At 41.0% G+C, this 15,895-nt stretch overlaps 1 protein-coding gene across 8 annotated transcripts in view; it reads left to right on the top strand.

Annotated features, from left to right (window-relative positions):
- The window catches only part of MBNL2 (muscleblind like splicing regulator 2), a 78,087-nt gene that overhangs the window by 21,169 nt on the left and 41,023 nt on the right, over positions 1 to 15,895 (top strand). The gene's annotated exons all lie outside the window — the stretch shown is intronic.

The following is a 15,895-nucleotide window of genomic DNA, read 5'->3' as shown; positions in this document are numbered from 1 at the left end:
CTAATTTACGATATTTACAGCCTTCCATCCTTCCGAGGTTGGTAAAATAAGTATCCAGTTTCCTGGGGGTAAGGGGAAAGCAATGGCAAACCACCCTGTAAAAAATCTGCCAAGAAAACGTCTTGATGCGACGTCCCCCCATGGGTCAGTAATGACTCGTTGCTTGCACAGGGGACTACCTTTACCTTTTAATTTTGTACCAAACCATAGGTTTTCAGGTATGTCTGAACCACAAACTGTGTTCCCTGCAAATTGTTATTCCAATTTCTGGTTTTATCCTGGTTTTGAAAGTAAGAAAACAATCCATAGTTTCTGGTTCAGATACACTGCCAAACCAGGGCTGCATTCAGATGTCACATCAAATCTCTTTTTAAGATGGGCATGAATCTGACTTGTTTGCTGTGCTCATGCACTCCCTCTTCCCCATGAATCATGAGGGTTATTAAAGTGTTTGAATCTTTGAATCAAACCTCAGTTTGCCTCGATGGTCAAATGCAGGCACCTAGGCAAACTGGAGTTTGTTTCATCACCACAAACCAGGTTTAAACCTGTGGTATTGCATTGGCATACGGTTATTTTTCTGAATTCCCTCCTGAATTAGCATTTGTATTTATTTTCTTAAATTACGTAGGTTTTGATGTGTTTCTGTATGAAAATATCCTAAAGTTTTTTGGACGAAGGCATCCAGAAAGATAGTTGGGCTTCATTAATGTACACGAAATACTGTTCCTGCACTAATTCATGTTACCTGACCAAAATTGATTAGCTTAAGTATATATTATGTGCCCATGCACCACAAAACCATGGAGAATCAGTTGGTACCAGGCCTTGGAAGGGGCTTGTCAGTCATTGTCAGTCTTCTTGTCAGTCATTGACCTCCTGTGCTAAGAGCAGCAGTGTTCCCCACTGGCGGTTGGGTTTTCAGCTCATGCGTTCACAAGTGTGTGCGTCTGCAAGTTGCAAAGTCAGCTATGGTAGGTTTGTCTTGCTTCCTACGGCCTTTTGTTCCTATACAGTGTGAGCATAACTGGAGTTTTGAAGATGTCCTTTTTTATGAATGAATTGTTTTTGACACATGCTTATTAAAATTCTGCTAGTCAAACTCTCTGTTTAATTTAAAAATTGTTAATGTAAGATCAGGATAAGAGAATAGGACTAATTTTGGTTTAGTCTAATGCTTTTATGCAAACAGTTTATTTCCATGCCTTTATTTCCATAAGCATTTTTTTTATAATGCTGCATTCAGACCCTTTGCTCTTAATACATATGAAGTGTGTTTAAGCCACTTGGGGCCGTGTATTGTTTGCTTTATCATTCAAGCCCCACTTAACTTCCTGCTCCATTTGTGTCAAACTTTCCTATCCTCGTGTTACTCTGTCAAAATCCCTCACTTCTTTCCCAGTGCTGTCTTGGGTGTCTGTAAAGTAATGTGTATGGGTTGAGGGAGTACTTTTTTTGAGTGGGGGAGGTAAAATTAGACGCCTTTTGTGTGAAATGAGAAGATGTGAATAACTAATACACTTTTCCCATCACATCCAGTTTAGTCTTCAGTCATGGATTCACTGGGTGTTTGGGACTTTGCCACTGTATCTGTTCTTTTACCCCATTAGTGACTTAGTTCAGAGTTGGTATTTGAGTAAATAATGTAGACCGTTATTAGGGAGTGAAAATTACTTTCCATTGTTTGATATGGGCTTGATATGGGCTTACAGAAGGAACGTGTTGCCAAAACTAATCTCTGAGGTGTTCTCTGTAGAGGAGAGTGTTAACTATTCTGAGGCTTCTTTAAAGATTGAAGTTAACGACACTTCATCATCTTCCAAATTCTCACTATGAAGCTTCAAACCTCTCTTATATGGTGGAAGAGTTACAGTTCCACATAGTTGAGCTGCAGCGTGATTCCACTTTTGAAAGCGGTGACACGTCTGGAAATACCAGAACTCAAAAACTAAGGGGAATGCGAAATTTAAAAAGCCTTTTTTATACTTATGTCTTACAGACACAAGTCCAGCTTATTGAAGCCCTTGAAGATGTTGCTAAGACTCCGATCATTGGGCTAAATTAATCTATGGCTGATTCCGCACATGTTGGATAATGCACTTTCAATGCACTTTATCAATCGTTTGAGGTGGATTTTTTGTTCCGCACACAAAAAAATCTGTTCCAAATGATCTATGAAGAGGATTGGAAGTGCATTATCCAGAATCACTCTATGTCAGAGGACCATAGCTCAGGGGTAGAGGCTAGGGCATATGTTTTACATTTGGAAGGTCCCAGTAGTTCAATTTCTGCACTACCATGTCCAAGGAGCTCAGATAATATATTGGAGAAAATCTTTGCCTGAGACCTTGGAGAGCTGTTACCAGTCAGATTAGACCATACTGGGTTATATGGACCAATGGTCTGACTTCATAAAGTAACTTCAAATATTTAACTTTTCAAACAGTTGTGTTCTGATGGGACATGTGCAGATGTTTATGCTGTTTCAGCATTTCTCCAAGTATTGGATTTCTGATTGTTTTAAATGTTTTGTTCATTTGTATTTACGTACCCTATTATGTGGTTTATTGAAATGTCTTCAGCAGTGTTTCTTCTCTGTATTTGGAATTATTTTTGTTTTCAGATTTCTGCAATCCACACCCTACTGTACTGTTTACTGAATGTCCTGCCTGTTGATTGTATTGACTTACACTGTGTAATCCGCCTTGAGTCTCAGTGAGAAAAGCGGACTATAAATAACATATAAATAAATAAAATACTCTAATAGTTGAGGCAGAAGCTCTGTTTAACAGGATGTCTTTTAAAAATGAACATGTTGTTTAAAAATATTTTCTTGCATACTGCTTTAGTCATACAGTGATGATCTTTGTGCTAAGGTGGCAGCTGCCACCAAAGCAACTTTTTAAAAATCTGCCCAGCCAGTCAGAAGCTCTGCTGGGTAAAAGCATCACCTGGCGCCTCTCACTTTCTGAAAACACTGGTGGGCATCAGGAAAGATGTTGGCAGGCACCATGGCAACCACAGGCACCACATTGGGTGCTCTACAACTAAAGTGTCAGCGTGAGCTAGATCCCCTGGCATGTGTGGTGGACTGTGCAGAACTGACTTATCTGCTCCCCAGGATAAGCTCCTTAATTCTATTCCCAGGCAATACTACCTGAAAAAGTATGAATTCACATTAAAGGTTATCTGACAAGGTTATCTGAAAAATTTATAGATTGACCGATTCTAAGTATTTTAGACTAAAAGTAGTAAAGTGGCTAAGTATTTAAGACCCTCCCCCTCATGTACTCCAGACTAACTGCACTAACTGTGCTTATATACTGCTCTTCTAGACAAATTAATGCCCCACTCAGAGCGGTGAACAAAGTCAGTTTTATTAATATCCCAACAATACAGCTGGGGAGCTGGGGCTGAGAGGAGTGGCTTACCCAAGGCCAACTTCTGAGGTCATGGCAGTAAAGGGATTCAAAACAGCAGAGTACTGATTTGCAGCCACTATGCTGCAGCTGTACATACACATGCAAAATGGACCCCAAATATTTGAGGCTTAATAGTTGGGGATTAAATGCATCATGTTCTTTAGCATTGTTGCTTAGCAGCAGAAGCAGTATACTGGCAACAAAGGGCTCTCAGCTCTGTGTTGATGTGTTCTGTGGAGAACAGGTTAGAATACTAACAGTGCAATCCTAAGGAGAGTTACTCCAGTCTAACTGCATTGAAATCAATGGCCTTAGACTGGAGTAGCTCTCCTTAGGATTGTGCTGTAAATGTAGCAGATAACTCTTGTCATTTCCAGTAGAAGACAACACTTTATTGTATTGTTAAAGGTGGCTGCCACAAACGCATGTCCAATTCCGGCTTGGGCTGACCTTCCCCTACCCGGACGTAAAACTTCTCCTCTTTAAGCCTATGAAGCTGTATACTGGGCTGGGAAGCCTCTGGTAGCGTGGTTGATGTGTAGCTTCAGCTTTCTTTCTTGTCCCACCCTTATGGAATATTAAAAATGGTTACTCAGCCAAGTCTTAGTAGGGGACAGATCAGGGGTTTGCACTTCCCTTTAGCAGAAACTGGCACACAAGGCTTGGGGAGGTTCAAAAGGTAACTGAAGGTTTATTTACAGTAGGTGAAGTCAGAAGGCAGGTAGGCAGGTGTTTGAACTGAAGTAACAAAGGTTTTTGTACAGCAACTTCACTGGTGTGAGGCACAAAACACTTGGTTTCTTTGAGAAGTTGGCACTGCTTCACAAATGTTTCACTTTTTTCACACAAACCCAGCATGACTTTCCCTCCTCTCCAGACCTTAGGATGCTCCACTGAGTCAAATCCTTACTAGATACTGGGCAGGTGTTATAGTTATGAGCTAGAACCCTGTTCCTGGCATTGAAGAGGAGACTCCTTTCTACCCACTTCCTTGGCCTACTATACATAATTCCCAGATCTCTTAAGTCTAAGCAGGAGTTAGTGCTGGTTTGTCCCACTTTAGTCCAAAGACTTAAAGTGCTTCACAGACATTATTTCCTCTCCCAGAGGATTCTCTGGCTGACCCTCTCTGGTCTAAAGCGAGGCTCCAACTCCCTTCCACTCTCTTGTTTACTTTCCAACTCCAACTGACCGCTTCCCCAACATTCCATCCCCAACTGCCATTTCAGGCTAGCCACATTGGCCGGGGGGGGCGGGGGGGGGGGAGAAACATGTCAATCATAGCTCACTGCCTGGAAATCTCAGCATCTGAAGCTGAGTCCGTCACAGCGGCCCTTCTGATATCCTTGTAAACATGAATATATATGACATAATGCATTAATGTTTAAAGCCGCTGCTCAAAATTATATTGAGTTGGTTCCTGCAACTGTGTTCTCATAACGATGGCGTTATCCTCTAGTTTAAAGATCCATCCTCTAACATATGAGGGTGGGAAAGGGAGGCTCCTTTTTGTGTGTGTGTGTGTGGAGGGGGGTAACATATCATCAGTAGCCGAACAAATCAGTGAGGATTTTTTTTTGTATCTATATTTAGGAGGGGGTACTGAGCTGTGTTACTTGAAATTGTAATAATACAAGAATCTCTTAGCTGAACTGATGTATGCTTGATTGAATGGGAAATCTTGAACAAGAAAAGAAGACTTTTTTTAGAATCTTGGTGGAATGCAAGATTTGGGGAGCGTACAGGTTAGGCTTAACAGAAGGAAGTTGTTTAGACTTTAAGAGTGTTGAGATCTGTTACTATTCATCCAGTTGTTGAATTGATTTTACCTTCTGGATCAGACCTGTTATCTACTTAGCAGAAGAACAGGGCAAGAAGTGATTTGTCCTTAAACTGAGACTTGAATAAAACTGACACTGCATACTCAGTGTGCAAGCTTTTGAGTTCTCCAGAACTCTTCATCATGCAGGATGCAAAAGTGGGGGGGGGAGTTTTTTATGGAGGGGAGGGGAGGAATTTCTTAGACCATGATCTTAAGGTCTCTTCATTAGCATCCTCTGTGGGATGCTTTGCTGATTTCCATGAACACAAAATGTAACTGGTATCAGGGTTGTACCCTTGGCATGTTAGGAACAAGAAGCAAAAAATGGAAGCCATCCAATTGGAAGCATAACAACTCAGTAGCTGGTCAAATGTCTCCAGCACCAGACACAACATATGGGTCCTTTGAAAGGCTGAGGGCAAAGGATAGTGAAGTAGTCCTCTTGTTAACATTTCTGATAGGAGGACCTTAAAATTTTTTTAACTGGATCCACTAGGTAGGCAGAATAATAGAGTATAGATGCTGCTGGCGGTTTCACTTCAAGGATATTTAAGATACATTTAAAGACTGAACATGTTGAACTTTTTTCATATACCTTCCTAAACTTGGGAAGTGGCAAAACTATTATAATCTTCTTTGTATTATGGAAATCTATTTAATTTACTTTATTTTACTTCATTTATACCCTGACTTTCTCCCCAATGGGGACTCAAAGCAGCTTACAACATTCTCCTCTCCTCCATTTTCTCCCTCACAACAATCTTCTGAGGTAGGTTAGGCTGAAAGTATGTGACTGGCCCAGGGTCACCCAGTGAGCTTCCATGGCAGAACAGAGAATCAAACCTGGGTCTCCCAAATCCTAGGCCGCCACTCTAGCCGCTACACCACACCGGCTCTCAGTTTGGAAAGTAAGTCCCAGTGACTTTTATTTTGTTTATGGGATTGCAACCTTAGTTTTAATTTATCTCAGGCTCAATAAAAATCTACCTTTGTGAAGTGCTCAGCTTCCCACAGCTGGATTCCTCACCACTTCCATGAGACCAGAATTGGCAGATTTGGTGGTGGAACTAGGAGGACTAAGCCATGCAGGTACTACTTAAACTAACAGCCCTGGTCTGAATTGGGAGGGAACATCATAGGCAGCATATGTGTGATTTGTCTCCTCTAGCATAACTTGTCTGTTAGTAGTTTCACAAAGTAACGCTAGCTCCTCCACTACAAGAGTAATATTTAAATTGAGTTCTATTTAGAATGCTGTCTTATAAAGTCTAATCCCCTGCAGAGCCCTGATTCAAATTTGCATTTGCAACTTGCCTCTGTGAGAGAAGAAAATATCTTTAAATGAGTGTAATGCCCCTTTCTTTGTGGGTGAGTCACGAATGTTACTGAAAGTAGCCTAGCATGCCAGCTCACTTTCAGTTGCAAAAGTAGTTCTCCATTAACTCTTGATGGGGGGAGGGGCAGTAATAAGCAGACAAGGACTTCCCTCCCAGGTGTCAAAATCTATTGGGGATTTGCCATGTTAGAGGCAATGTATCGATGCATTGTCTTATTCGGCAGCTGGCATGTAGCATGCCCCAGCCTGCTAATGCAGCTTACTGCTGGTTCCACATTCATTTTTGCAGTACTTAATATATGTACAGGGATACATTTTTGCATGCATCTATAGCTTAACTCTCTACCTTGCTTAGAGTTGTTAAAGCTATTAAGGTTCTGTGCCATAGCAGATGCTTAAAAATCATTTCGGCAGGTGCGGCTGCACCTGTTTTGTGCTACATTCACCTAACAAAATTCTTGCATGGAGTTTTCTCCAAATATCGGACTGAAAGTACAGATGTGGAGTGAGGAGTAGGGCTAGGAGGTGCAATTTCACTTCCCTTTATGTTTATGCAGCTCATATGCTTTTGAATATCTATACAGCCCTAGGAATACTGCCCCATGGTGAGTCTAACAGCCTTATGCATATGTCCATGTGAATATGGATTTCTTCTCAAATGGAGCCCACATTCACAAACTGGCCTCAGATACCTCTAATGTAAAGAAACTTTTTCTCAGACTGACCTTGACTGTAGAACTGTTTGCTTGGATTTTAACACTGACTGAAGCAAAATGCTTCGTTAAGGACTGAGAATGATCCACATACTAGCAGTCATGATCCACATACTAGCAGTCATGGTCCTTAACTGGATGAGGAAGTGCTACCACAAGGGTGGAAGCGGCATACGAAGAGGCCGGATGCAGTTAATATAAAAATAGTTTATTAAAGGGGAACTGTACAAAGCGAGTGATTCCACTCAGGTGGAAAAGCAAGGGAAGGATGGTGAGAGAGTGGGTGAGACAGAGTTAAGGTTGCCAAGCATCTAACAGGAGACAGAGTACAGTGGGGATATGGGGTAGTGTTGATTATCACCTCTCTAGGAAGTGGCCAAAAACTCTATGATAAAACCATAAGAGTTACAACCAATTCCTTGAGAGGTGTGATGCTACTTCCAGGTTTCCTGACAGCCATGTTTAAAATTTATTTGTCCTGCTCCCAGTTTGATACACAAGCTGAGGATGGAGGATTCCCAGCCCCCACTGGGCTGCTAGTAAATCTAAGGGCAAAGTGGGGACCGCTAGGAAATTCCAGGGGAAAGTGGGGCCATAAGTAGGGTTGCCAGGTCCCTCTGTCCTCTCAGTGGGAGGATAGGGGCCTGGAACTTACCCTTGCGCGCGCGCATCAGCACAATGACATCTCTTCCGGAAGTGATGTCACCGCGCCAGGTGCATGGCAACCTCACTTCTGTAAGTGATGTCGTCCCGCTGGCTGTGGGAGCGCTCCCGTGCTCCGATTTGGCCGGTTTGGGGCCAAATCAGAGCGCAGGGATGCTTCTGCCGCCAGCATGAGGGATGGGCGTGCGCTCCTGAGGTGCGTGCCAGTGGCAGGCATGCTCCAGGAGTTTGCCCCCTCCCGCTGATTGCTCAACGATTGGTGGATAAGGGGGCAAAACCCCGTGAGTTTGCCCGCCACCCTAGCCATAAGGTATGTAAAAGAAGAGGGGCTGCACCAAGTCAAAATGAAGAAGAAACAGAAAATAGTACATGGAAAGAATTCTTTAATGTTAAGTAATCCCTACACATTTCACCTCAGCTTCAGAATTCTTTTAGAATTCTTGAACCCGTGCCCCTACAGAATAGACATCTAAAAGAATTCTGAAGATCCTCCTGATAAGCTGAGGTGAAATTCATAGGTTACTCAGCATTAAATAATTATTTCGTTGCACCATTAGCTGTTCCTTCTTCGCCATAAGGTTTGTGTCAGATGGAGGCTTTAAGCAACATTCAAGACGGAGATGGTCAAAATGGGCAAAAAACTTTGACATTCTGCCCTCAATCATGGGAAAAGCGGACTGGGCATAGAAATGAAACTTTTTTCTTTCTTTCTGGGATTCAGAACAAAAGAGGACAGGGGCCAAGTACGTGTGTCGACTGTCCATGAGAGTGGTAGTTCTTGCTCTCACAAGTTGATTTGGACAGTGAAAAAATTGGGCCTTTGGACTTTGCTAGTTTCAAATATGGCCGTGGCTTCTGGATAAAGTGGACATGTTAATAACAATAGGTGAGGCCTTTTGTGGATAGACAAGAGGACATATTAGAAATAACAGGGAGAGTCTTTTGGGAGGAAAGGCACACAGATGATATTACTGGAGATTCCTAATTATAATCTGATTATCTCTGGGTGCTGCAACTTTGAGTGAGGCTGTTTTAGGATTTTTGTCCTTCAGGCTCCTCTTGGGGTGCTCCCATCTAGCAGGACTGAATTCAACGCAGCCTCATTCTCCCCTTCGGTCTCTTCCATTTGACATTTGGAGGCCAGAGTTTCAGGTTTAATAGATGTACAGAGCAGGGGAGACGACAAATAGATGAAGAACGTGCACAGCCTGCAGGCTGTATGCCATAATAATGGATTGATCAAAATCTTTTAGGTTGGTAGGTAAATACTCATATTTGACAACCAAGCCAATTGCAGAAGTATCTAGTGGGCATAAAAATTGTTTGCTTGTGTTAATGTATGATTGTGAAATTAAAAATTTAAATTAAAAAGTTGTTTTTTAAAAAATAAAAACGGAATTCAAAATCACTGTATTTTCCTGGATAAACTGTACATGCCTTGATTCCGTAATGGCTCCTTTCCCCTGTAAAATAAGCACAGTTCTTATTTTACCACTCTTCATACAGATTGCTAATACATATTTTTATACAGAATCTGAACTTATTCAAGAGAGAATAAGAGCTCAGCTGAGAGAAGATTCGCAGAGGGTGATTTCTTGGCCCACTGCACCCTCAGTGCAGTCCCTTGCCCTACCTAGCAGGTCTCAGGACCATTGGAACTAACTTTCCTGGTATCAGAGGTGATGCTGAAGGAGAGGAGATTGGCACAATTCATGACTCTCAACATCTTCCATTGATGGATCACTGGAGCCAACCCACGGTGCTTATTAATGCCACCCAAATGTGAATATAGGCAGGGCTTTTTTTCTGGGAAAAGAGGTGGTGGAACTCATCTGTTGCCCTGGCGCGGAGGGCAATCTAAACTCCCCTCTGTCTGGAGATCAGGGGGCGGGGCCACCAGCCATGTGACCATTTTCAAGAGGTTCCGGAACTCTGTTCCACCGCATTCCAGCTGAAAAAAAGCCCTGAATATAGGCTTTCTAGGTTGGGGAAAGTAGGCATTTCAAAACATGCCACTGCCATCCGATCCTAAAAGTATATTTAAGTGCCTCTATGAACCCTCTGTTTATGTTGCTTCATATAAAATAAGCATACCTATTTTTCTCTGAACTATTGTATTGGATGGAATTTCTGGATTGTTTATGAAGCCCCCTCAGCAGCCGTAAATTTATTAATGGCCATGATAAGCACACAACAAGATACCCTCCACATTCTTCCATGAAATAATGTGACTGTTCATGTTCTTCATGCAGCAGAATAAGTGTTTTTGTTTAATCTTGGTGTCTTCAACAGAATATGCAAAGATTCTACATCATTGTAAATATCTAATTATGAAAATGCTGACATTAACCACTTCACAGCGGAGAAAGCTGTACCTGTGGAATCATTGCATTTTCTTATCTTCTCAATTTACCATTTATGAGTATGAACAGCATAATATGACCTAAGTGACAGTAGGTATGGTGCAAAGTTTAAAGCAGTCCAAACAGTGGGCAATGTTCATTCTGTGGGATCTCTGTGTTTCAAGCTCCATATTTTCTCTCTTGCTGTGGTTGTCTCTTAACAGAGGCAAGATGGTATATTGCAGCAAAAATCCATCTTTCTTATTATTATTCTCAGGGCTTTTTTTCAGGGGGAACACAGGGGAACGGAGTTCTGGAACCTCTTGAAAATGGTCACATGGCTGGTGGCCCCGCCCCCTGATCTCTAGACAGAGGGGAGTTTAGATTGCCCTCCGTGCCGCTCCAGCACAACAGCATAACAATCTAAATTCCCCTCTGTCTGGAGATCAGGGGGCGGGGCCACCAGCCATGTGACCATTTTCTCTGAGGACAACCCACTGAGTTCCGCCACCTCTTTTACCAGAAAAAAGGCCCTGATTATTCTTGACAAACGATGCACATACTATGAGACAACTGCACTGGATGCTTATGATTGAAGATTGGACCCATAGTTGCGTCCCGGAAACAGCATTCTTCCCTTCCCCATTTTATCCTCACAACAGTCTTCTGAAGTAAATTAGGCTGAGATTGTGTGACTGGCCCAAGGCCACCCAGCAAGCTTCCATGTCAGGACGGGGATTTAAACCTGGGTTTCCAATACACTAACAAGAATACCTCACTGGTTCTTGAGTTAGAACATGTATTAGAGCACCTTTTTTCTTCACGCTCCAAAACATTGCCTAGTTTGCAAATCAGTTTTTTTATACAATTTTGATATCTTGAAAATCCAGTAATTTATTTGATTCAATATGTGTGTATCTTAAGACAGAATCAGGTAGGTAACCATGTTGGTCTGCAGTAGAACAGCAGGATTTGAGTTCGGTGGCACCTTAGAGATCAACAAGATTTTCAGAGTATAAGCTTTCGAGGGTCAGAGCTCCCTGACCAAAGAAACGGTTCTCTGATTCTCGAAAGTTCACACTCAGCTGAAGAAAAACCAAATATTAAAGGTGCCAACTAGTTCCTAGCTGAACACAGTGTATTAACATTTTATTTCTACCATCTTTTCTGCGAAGCCTGGTAATCTAATAAAACTTGAGCATGTTTCACCCTTTTCTTGCTTCTCAGCTGTTTTCTAACTGTCTTACTTCCCTGCTGAGCTTGAATTTTATTGACTCATGCAAAGTATGTGTGTGTGAAGTGCTGTCAAGTCATCACTGACATATAGTGACACCCCCCCCCGGGGTTTTAAGGCAAGAGATGAACAGGGGTGATTTGCCATTGCCTGCTTTGTGTAGCAACCCTGGATTTCCTTGGTGGTTTCCCATCCAAGTACTAACCAGGGCCAACTCTCTTTAGCTTCTGAGATGGTGAGCCTGGGCCATTCAGGTTGGGCCCATGTAAGTATAAAGAACTTTTAGTAATATTTCTGTCGTAAACCTTATCTAGCAGCATACTATGAGAAAATGGCCTAAAAGAAGGGAACTATTGGATCCAACCCCAAATATTGTTGTGCAGATTGCATTGTCTTTCAGAAATAGGTCTACAAATGAGATCACTTGCCAAATTGCAGAATTATTTTGCAGGGTTGCTTCTTTCTTTCTTTCTTTCTTTCTTTCTTTCTTTCTTTCTTTCTTTCTTTCTTTCTTTCTTTCTTTCTTTCTTTCTTTCTTTCTTTCTTTCTTTCTTTCTTTCTTTCTTTCTTTCTTTCTTTCTTTCTTTCTTTCTTTCTTTCATGCAACTATAGTAGCTCTTGAAGTAGAAACTTCAGGATATCCAAGATTCAATGGCTTGTAACAGCTTGTCCTAATAATTATAGATCCGTTTCAAATTGTAGCCTTCTACTAACCACAAACTCTGTCATCTTGGAAAGAATTGTACAATTAAGTCTGTAATGTAGTAAAAAGGATTGTTGAAAGAAAATCACAAAAATACGTTGATCTTTGTTTAAATTTGGGTTTGTAGCTTTTCTTGTTTAATCTGAGGATTCGTTATAACAAGCGACATCATTCATCTGTATTTTCCCTAATTATTAGTCAGTCACAAATTTAAACAGATACTTCATGTAGTACTTTTTTCTAGCGCAAATCTGTGTGGAAATATTTGAAGATAGAGAATAAAAAAGACCAGTCACTTGCAACATCCTCTTATTCAAATAGTTGGAATACTTGAAATATTCTTGGGAATTGTGATCTATGAATTCCTAGATCCTAGTTAAGCACTGCTGATGTGATTGATGTATAATATAACTTAGTGATCAAACGGGAAGGAAATTTCACCAGCTTCAGGGAATATTTAAGAACTCCAACACTATAGGGTGTGTGTTAAGGTGGTGCGTTATGATGTTTATAGTGTTTTATGATAGACATGTTGCCAGTATTTCTGATCTACTAATAAAGCAGCTTTGTGGTCATTTGTGGTCTCAAATCCTGTTGAGAAAGTTTTGTCAGTATCCTTAGAAATAATCTGTACTTACTGTCTGCAATTATATGTTGCTGAAAGCTGTTCCTCACTTTTCCCCAAAGGAAAACTGTGTACAATTATTCTTTTAAAAATTTAAACTCCTTAAAAACCCTTACTTTAAGCCGGGAGTTGGTTCTCCCCTCCAAATCCAAGGTTGCTTAGTGATCAAGTGATGTGAATATTTTCTTCTGCTGAATGGTTCTTATCCATCATCATTTTTACTACCACATGCTGATGGAAGATAAGGAGAAGAAAAGATTTTGCTGACGTATATTAGTTATTAGGTATAATTTTTAAAATGTGGAAAAATTGTTGACTCAGAGGGCTAATGGTGAAGCTTTACTGTATTTTTAAACAAAATGTCTTTTACATGTAAAGTGCAAAATGTCTTTTAGATGTGAAGTGCCATGTCAGAAAGAGGACCTTGAAACAAATAATTAAACCTTCCTAGTTTTAAGAGAACAGCTGTGTGGGAGAGAGAGAGAGAGAGAGAGAGAGAGAGAATAGCAATGTTATGGCCAGTTTCGAAGTAGAGATAGTTGCCAATCTTGAATTCAGTTGAGGTTTGATTTCCTGACAGAACTAGTCTTTGTTTTGGGATGTCCATTGAGAACAATGACCATTATATCTTGCTACCTTACTCATATTATGGCCTTCCTTTTAGGTAGCTTTATAAATATTCCTGGAGATCTGACTAATTATTGCTAACTAGGACTGTTTACATATAAATGTTTTGGTCCAAGTTTTTGTCTTAACTGGAGTGGGATTTTTTGGGAACACATCATCTCTTAATCAACCACTTTCCGTGTTTTACTCACATTTTGCTGCAATGTTTTCTTCTTTTGGGGGTAATCACAGTCAAACTGCCTTTGCATGCTATAGGAACAGGAAAGGATACATTTTTTGTTTGAATAATTCAGCGTACATTAAATTAGAAACAAAATACTGGCTGTAATTCCCGCCTGGTGGGGAGGGCGGACTAAAAATCTAATATAATAAATCTAATATAATAAATAAATAAAATAATTAATAGCACAATCCTAAACAGAGTTACACTTTTCTAAATCTATTAAAGTTGTGAGTGATGTTAAATTTCCTGATAATTCCAGTAGTGGCGACGTCGTGTTGGGGCGGGATCATGTGCACAAAAGTCATTACTGAGATGAGCGCCGCTGCTGCCCCCTCTCCAGGGTCCAGTATTTTTCCAGACCTCATCTGGCAATGCTATTCAGGGTATATGCAAAATCTTGCCACGAGTGGTGGGAATCTCTGATTTTAAAGTATACATGTAAACTATAAATGGGCAACTACAGGTTAAATGAAGCTTGAATGATCTGTTTTTCTCCCCCCGCCCCGCCCGCCTTATTCACATATAAAGGATCTTCTTTCGTTTTTAATTTCTTCCTGTGAGTTCTTTATCACTTTCCCAGTAAATGGGAATATGTTTCATACTCTTTCTCTCATTGGCAAAACCCAGCAACTAAACCCATGCTTTATTAATAACACAGCTGTAGTTTTGGGATTGTCATTAAGTGCTAGCTTCTGTCTCCTTTTTTTTTTTAAACTTCACAAGAAGATATACACTTCTAACTCCCCTATAATTAGGAAACATTTTCATCTATTTACTCTTTTTTTTACAAAAAAGTTGCCTCCTTCCCTCTCCGCCCCTTTGTGTGGAAAATTACTTTTTACCTTCTTAATGAAGAGTGAATCATAAAGTAATATAACCCCCCTATACATTGTTCATAAAACAGAAATGCTCACAGACTCTTGATGCAATCAGACTTGCTTTAGGCTGTAGTACAACCTGTTAGTATTCACTGTCCAGGCAAAAAGGAAAGATACCTGACTTTTTGAGGTCAAGCATTATAAATAGGACAATGAGTGATATCCTGCCTTAGGCAAGAGAAAGCTTCTCAAATTTAAGAAGCCCTCACACTTTGCTGAGCGGAGGGGCAGGCTACTGCTGTGTACTATGCAGACAATTAATATTTGGGTTGTCGACTAAGAGGCATGGACATTGATATTGTATCGTAGAAGAGATAATGTTCTGCCTGGTAACTACCAGTCTTTGCTCTGTTTTGGGAGTTAGGGTTGATCCAAAGAACCATGAACAAAGATAATACTCATAAGCAGGGCTCATTTTGAGGGGGAATGTGCTGGAACGCAGTTCCGGCAGTTCCCCAAAGAGGTCACATTAGGCCATTTTGGGCCCATTTCAGCCTGGATTGGGGCCAAAACATCCCAGATCGGGCCTCTGATGGGTGGTGGGTCACTCTCTCACTCAGCAGCGGCCCGATCCTGACCATTTTGGGCCATTTTCAGCCCCTTTTCACCATTTTGGGCCTAATTTTGACCCTGAATGGCCAGGATTGGGTCCAAAACAGCCAGGGTAGGTGATGCCAGGGGGTGTGGCATATGCAAATCAGTTGTGCCAATGACACTTCCGGTGATGTCAAGGGGCGTGGCATATGCTAATGGATTATGCTAATGAGTTCCTCCAGCTCTTTTTCTACAAAATGACCCCTGCTCATAAGAGGTGTGCATAATAGAAAACACAAGCCGAAATTACACATAGAACTCACTGGTTTGGCTCATTAAAGCAGCTTCTAGAATGCTGAACCAAGTCTGGGAAAATAAATTCAAACGAGTCTCTCCTGCTAAAAAGTTTGTGAGTTTTGTTTTGGTTCGTGCCTCCCAGCAGTTTTCCTGAACAGTGCCAATCAGATCCCAAGAGGAGAGGGCCCTTACATTATTAATTAAATCTGTTGGCTGGAAGGCACAAACCAAACAAGAGTTTGGCATAACAAGAGTTTTGAATTTTGCTCCTCAGTAATATAAAGACTGTGCTTACAGGCAATGTGATATATATTTAATTTTTACAGCAATCCATTGCTAGGCTTGCTTGCTTAGGAAGTACATGAATTAAAACTCTGGAAGTTTGACTTGAGTTGGGTTTTTTTTTCTTTGATGATTAGTATAAAGTAGTGCTTTGTGCAGACTATTTAACTTGTCTCCCCTGCTGTTTTTAATGG

This window comes from Eublepharis macularius, chromosome 3, assembly GCF_028583425.1.
Source record: "Eublepharis macularius isolate TG4126 chromosome 3, MPM_Emac_v1.0, whole genome shotgun sequence".
Taxonomy (NCBI): domain Eukaryota; kingdom Metazoa; phylum Chordata; class Lepidosauria; order Squamata; family Eublepharidae; genus Eublepharis; species Eublepharis macularius.
This window is presented reverse-complemented; position numbering and strand designations above follow the sequence as displayed.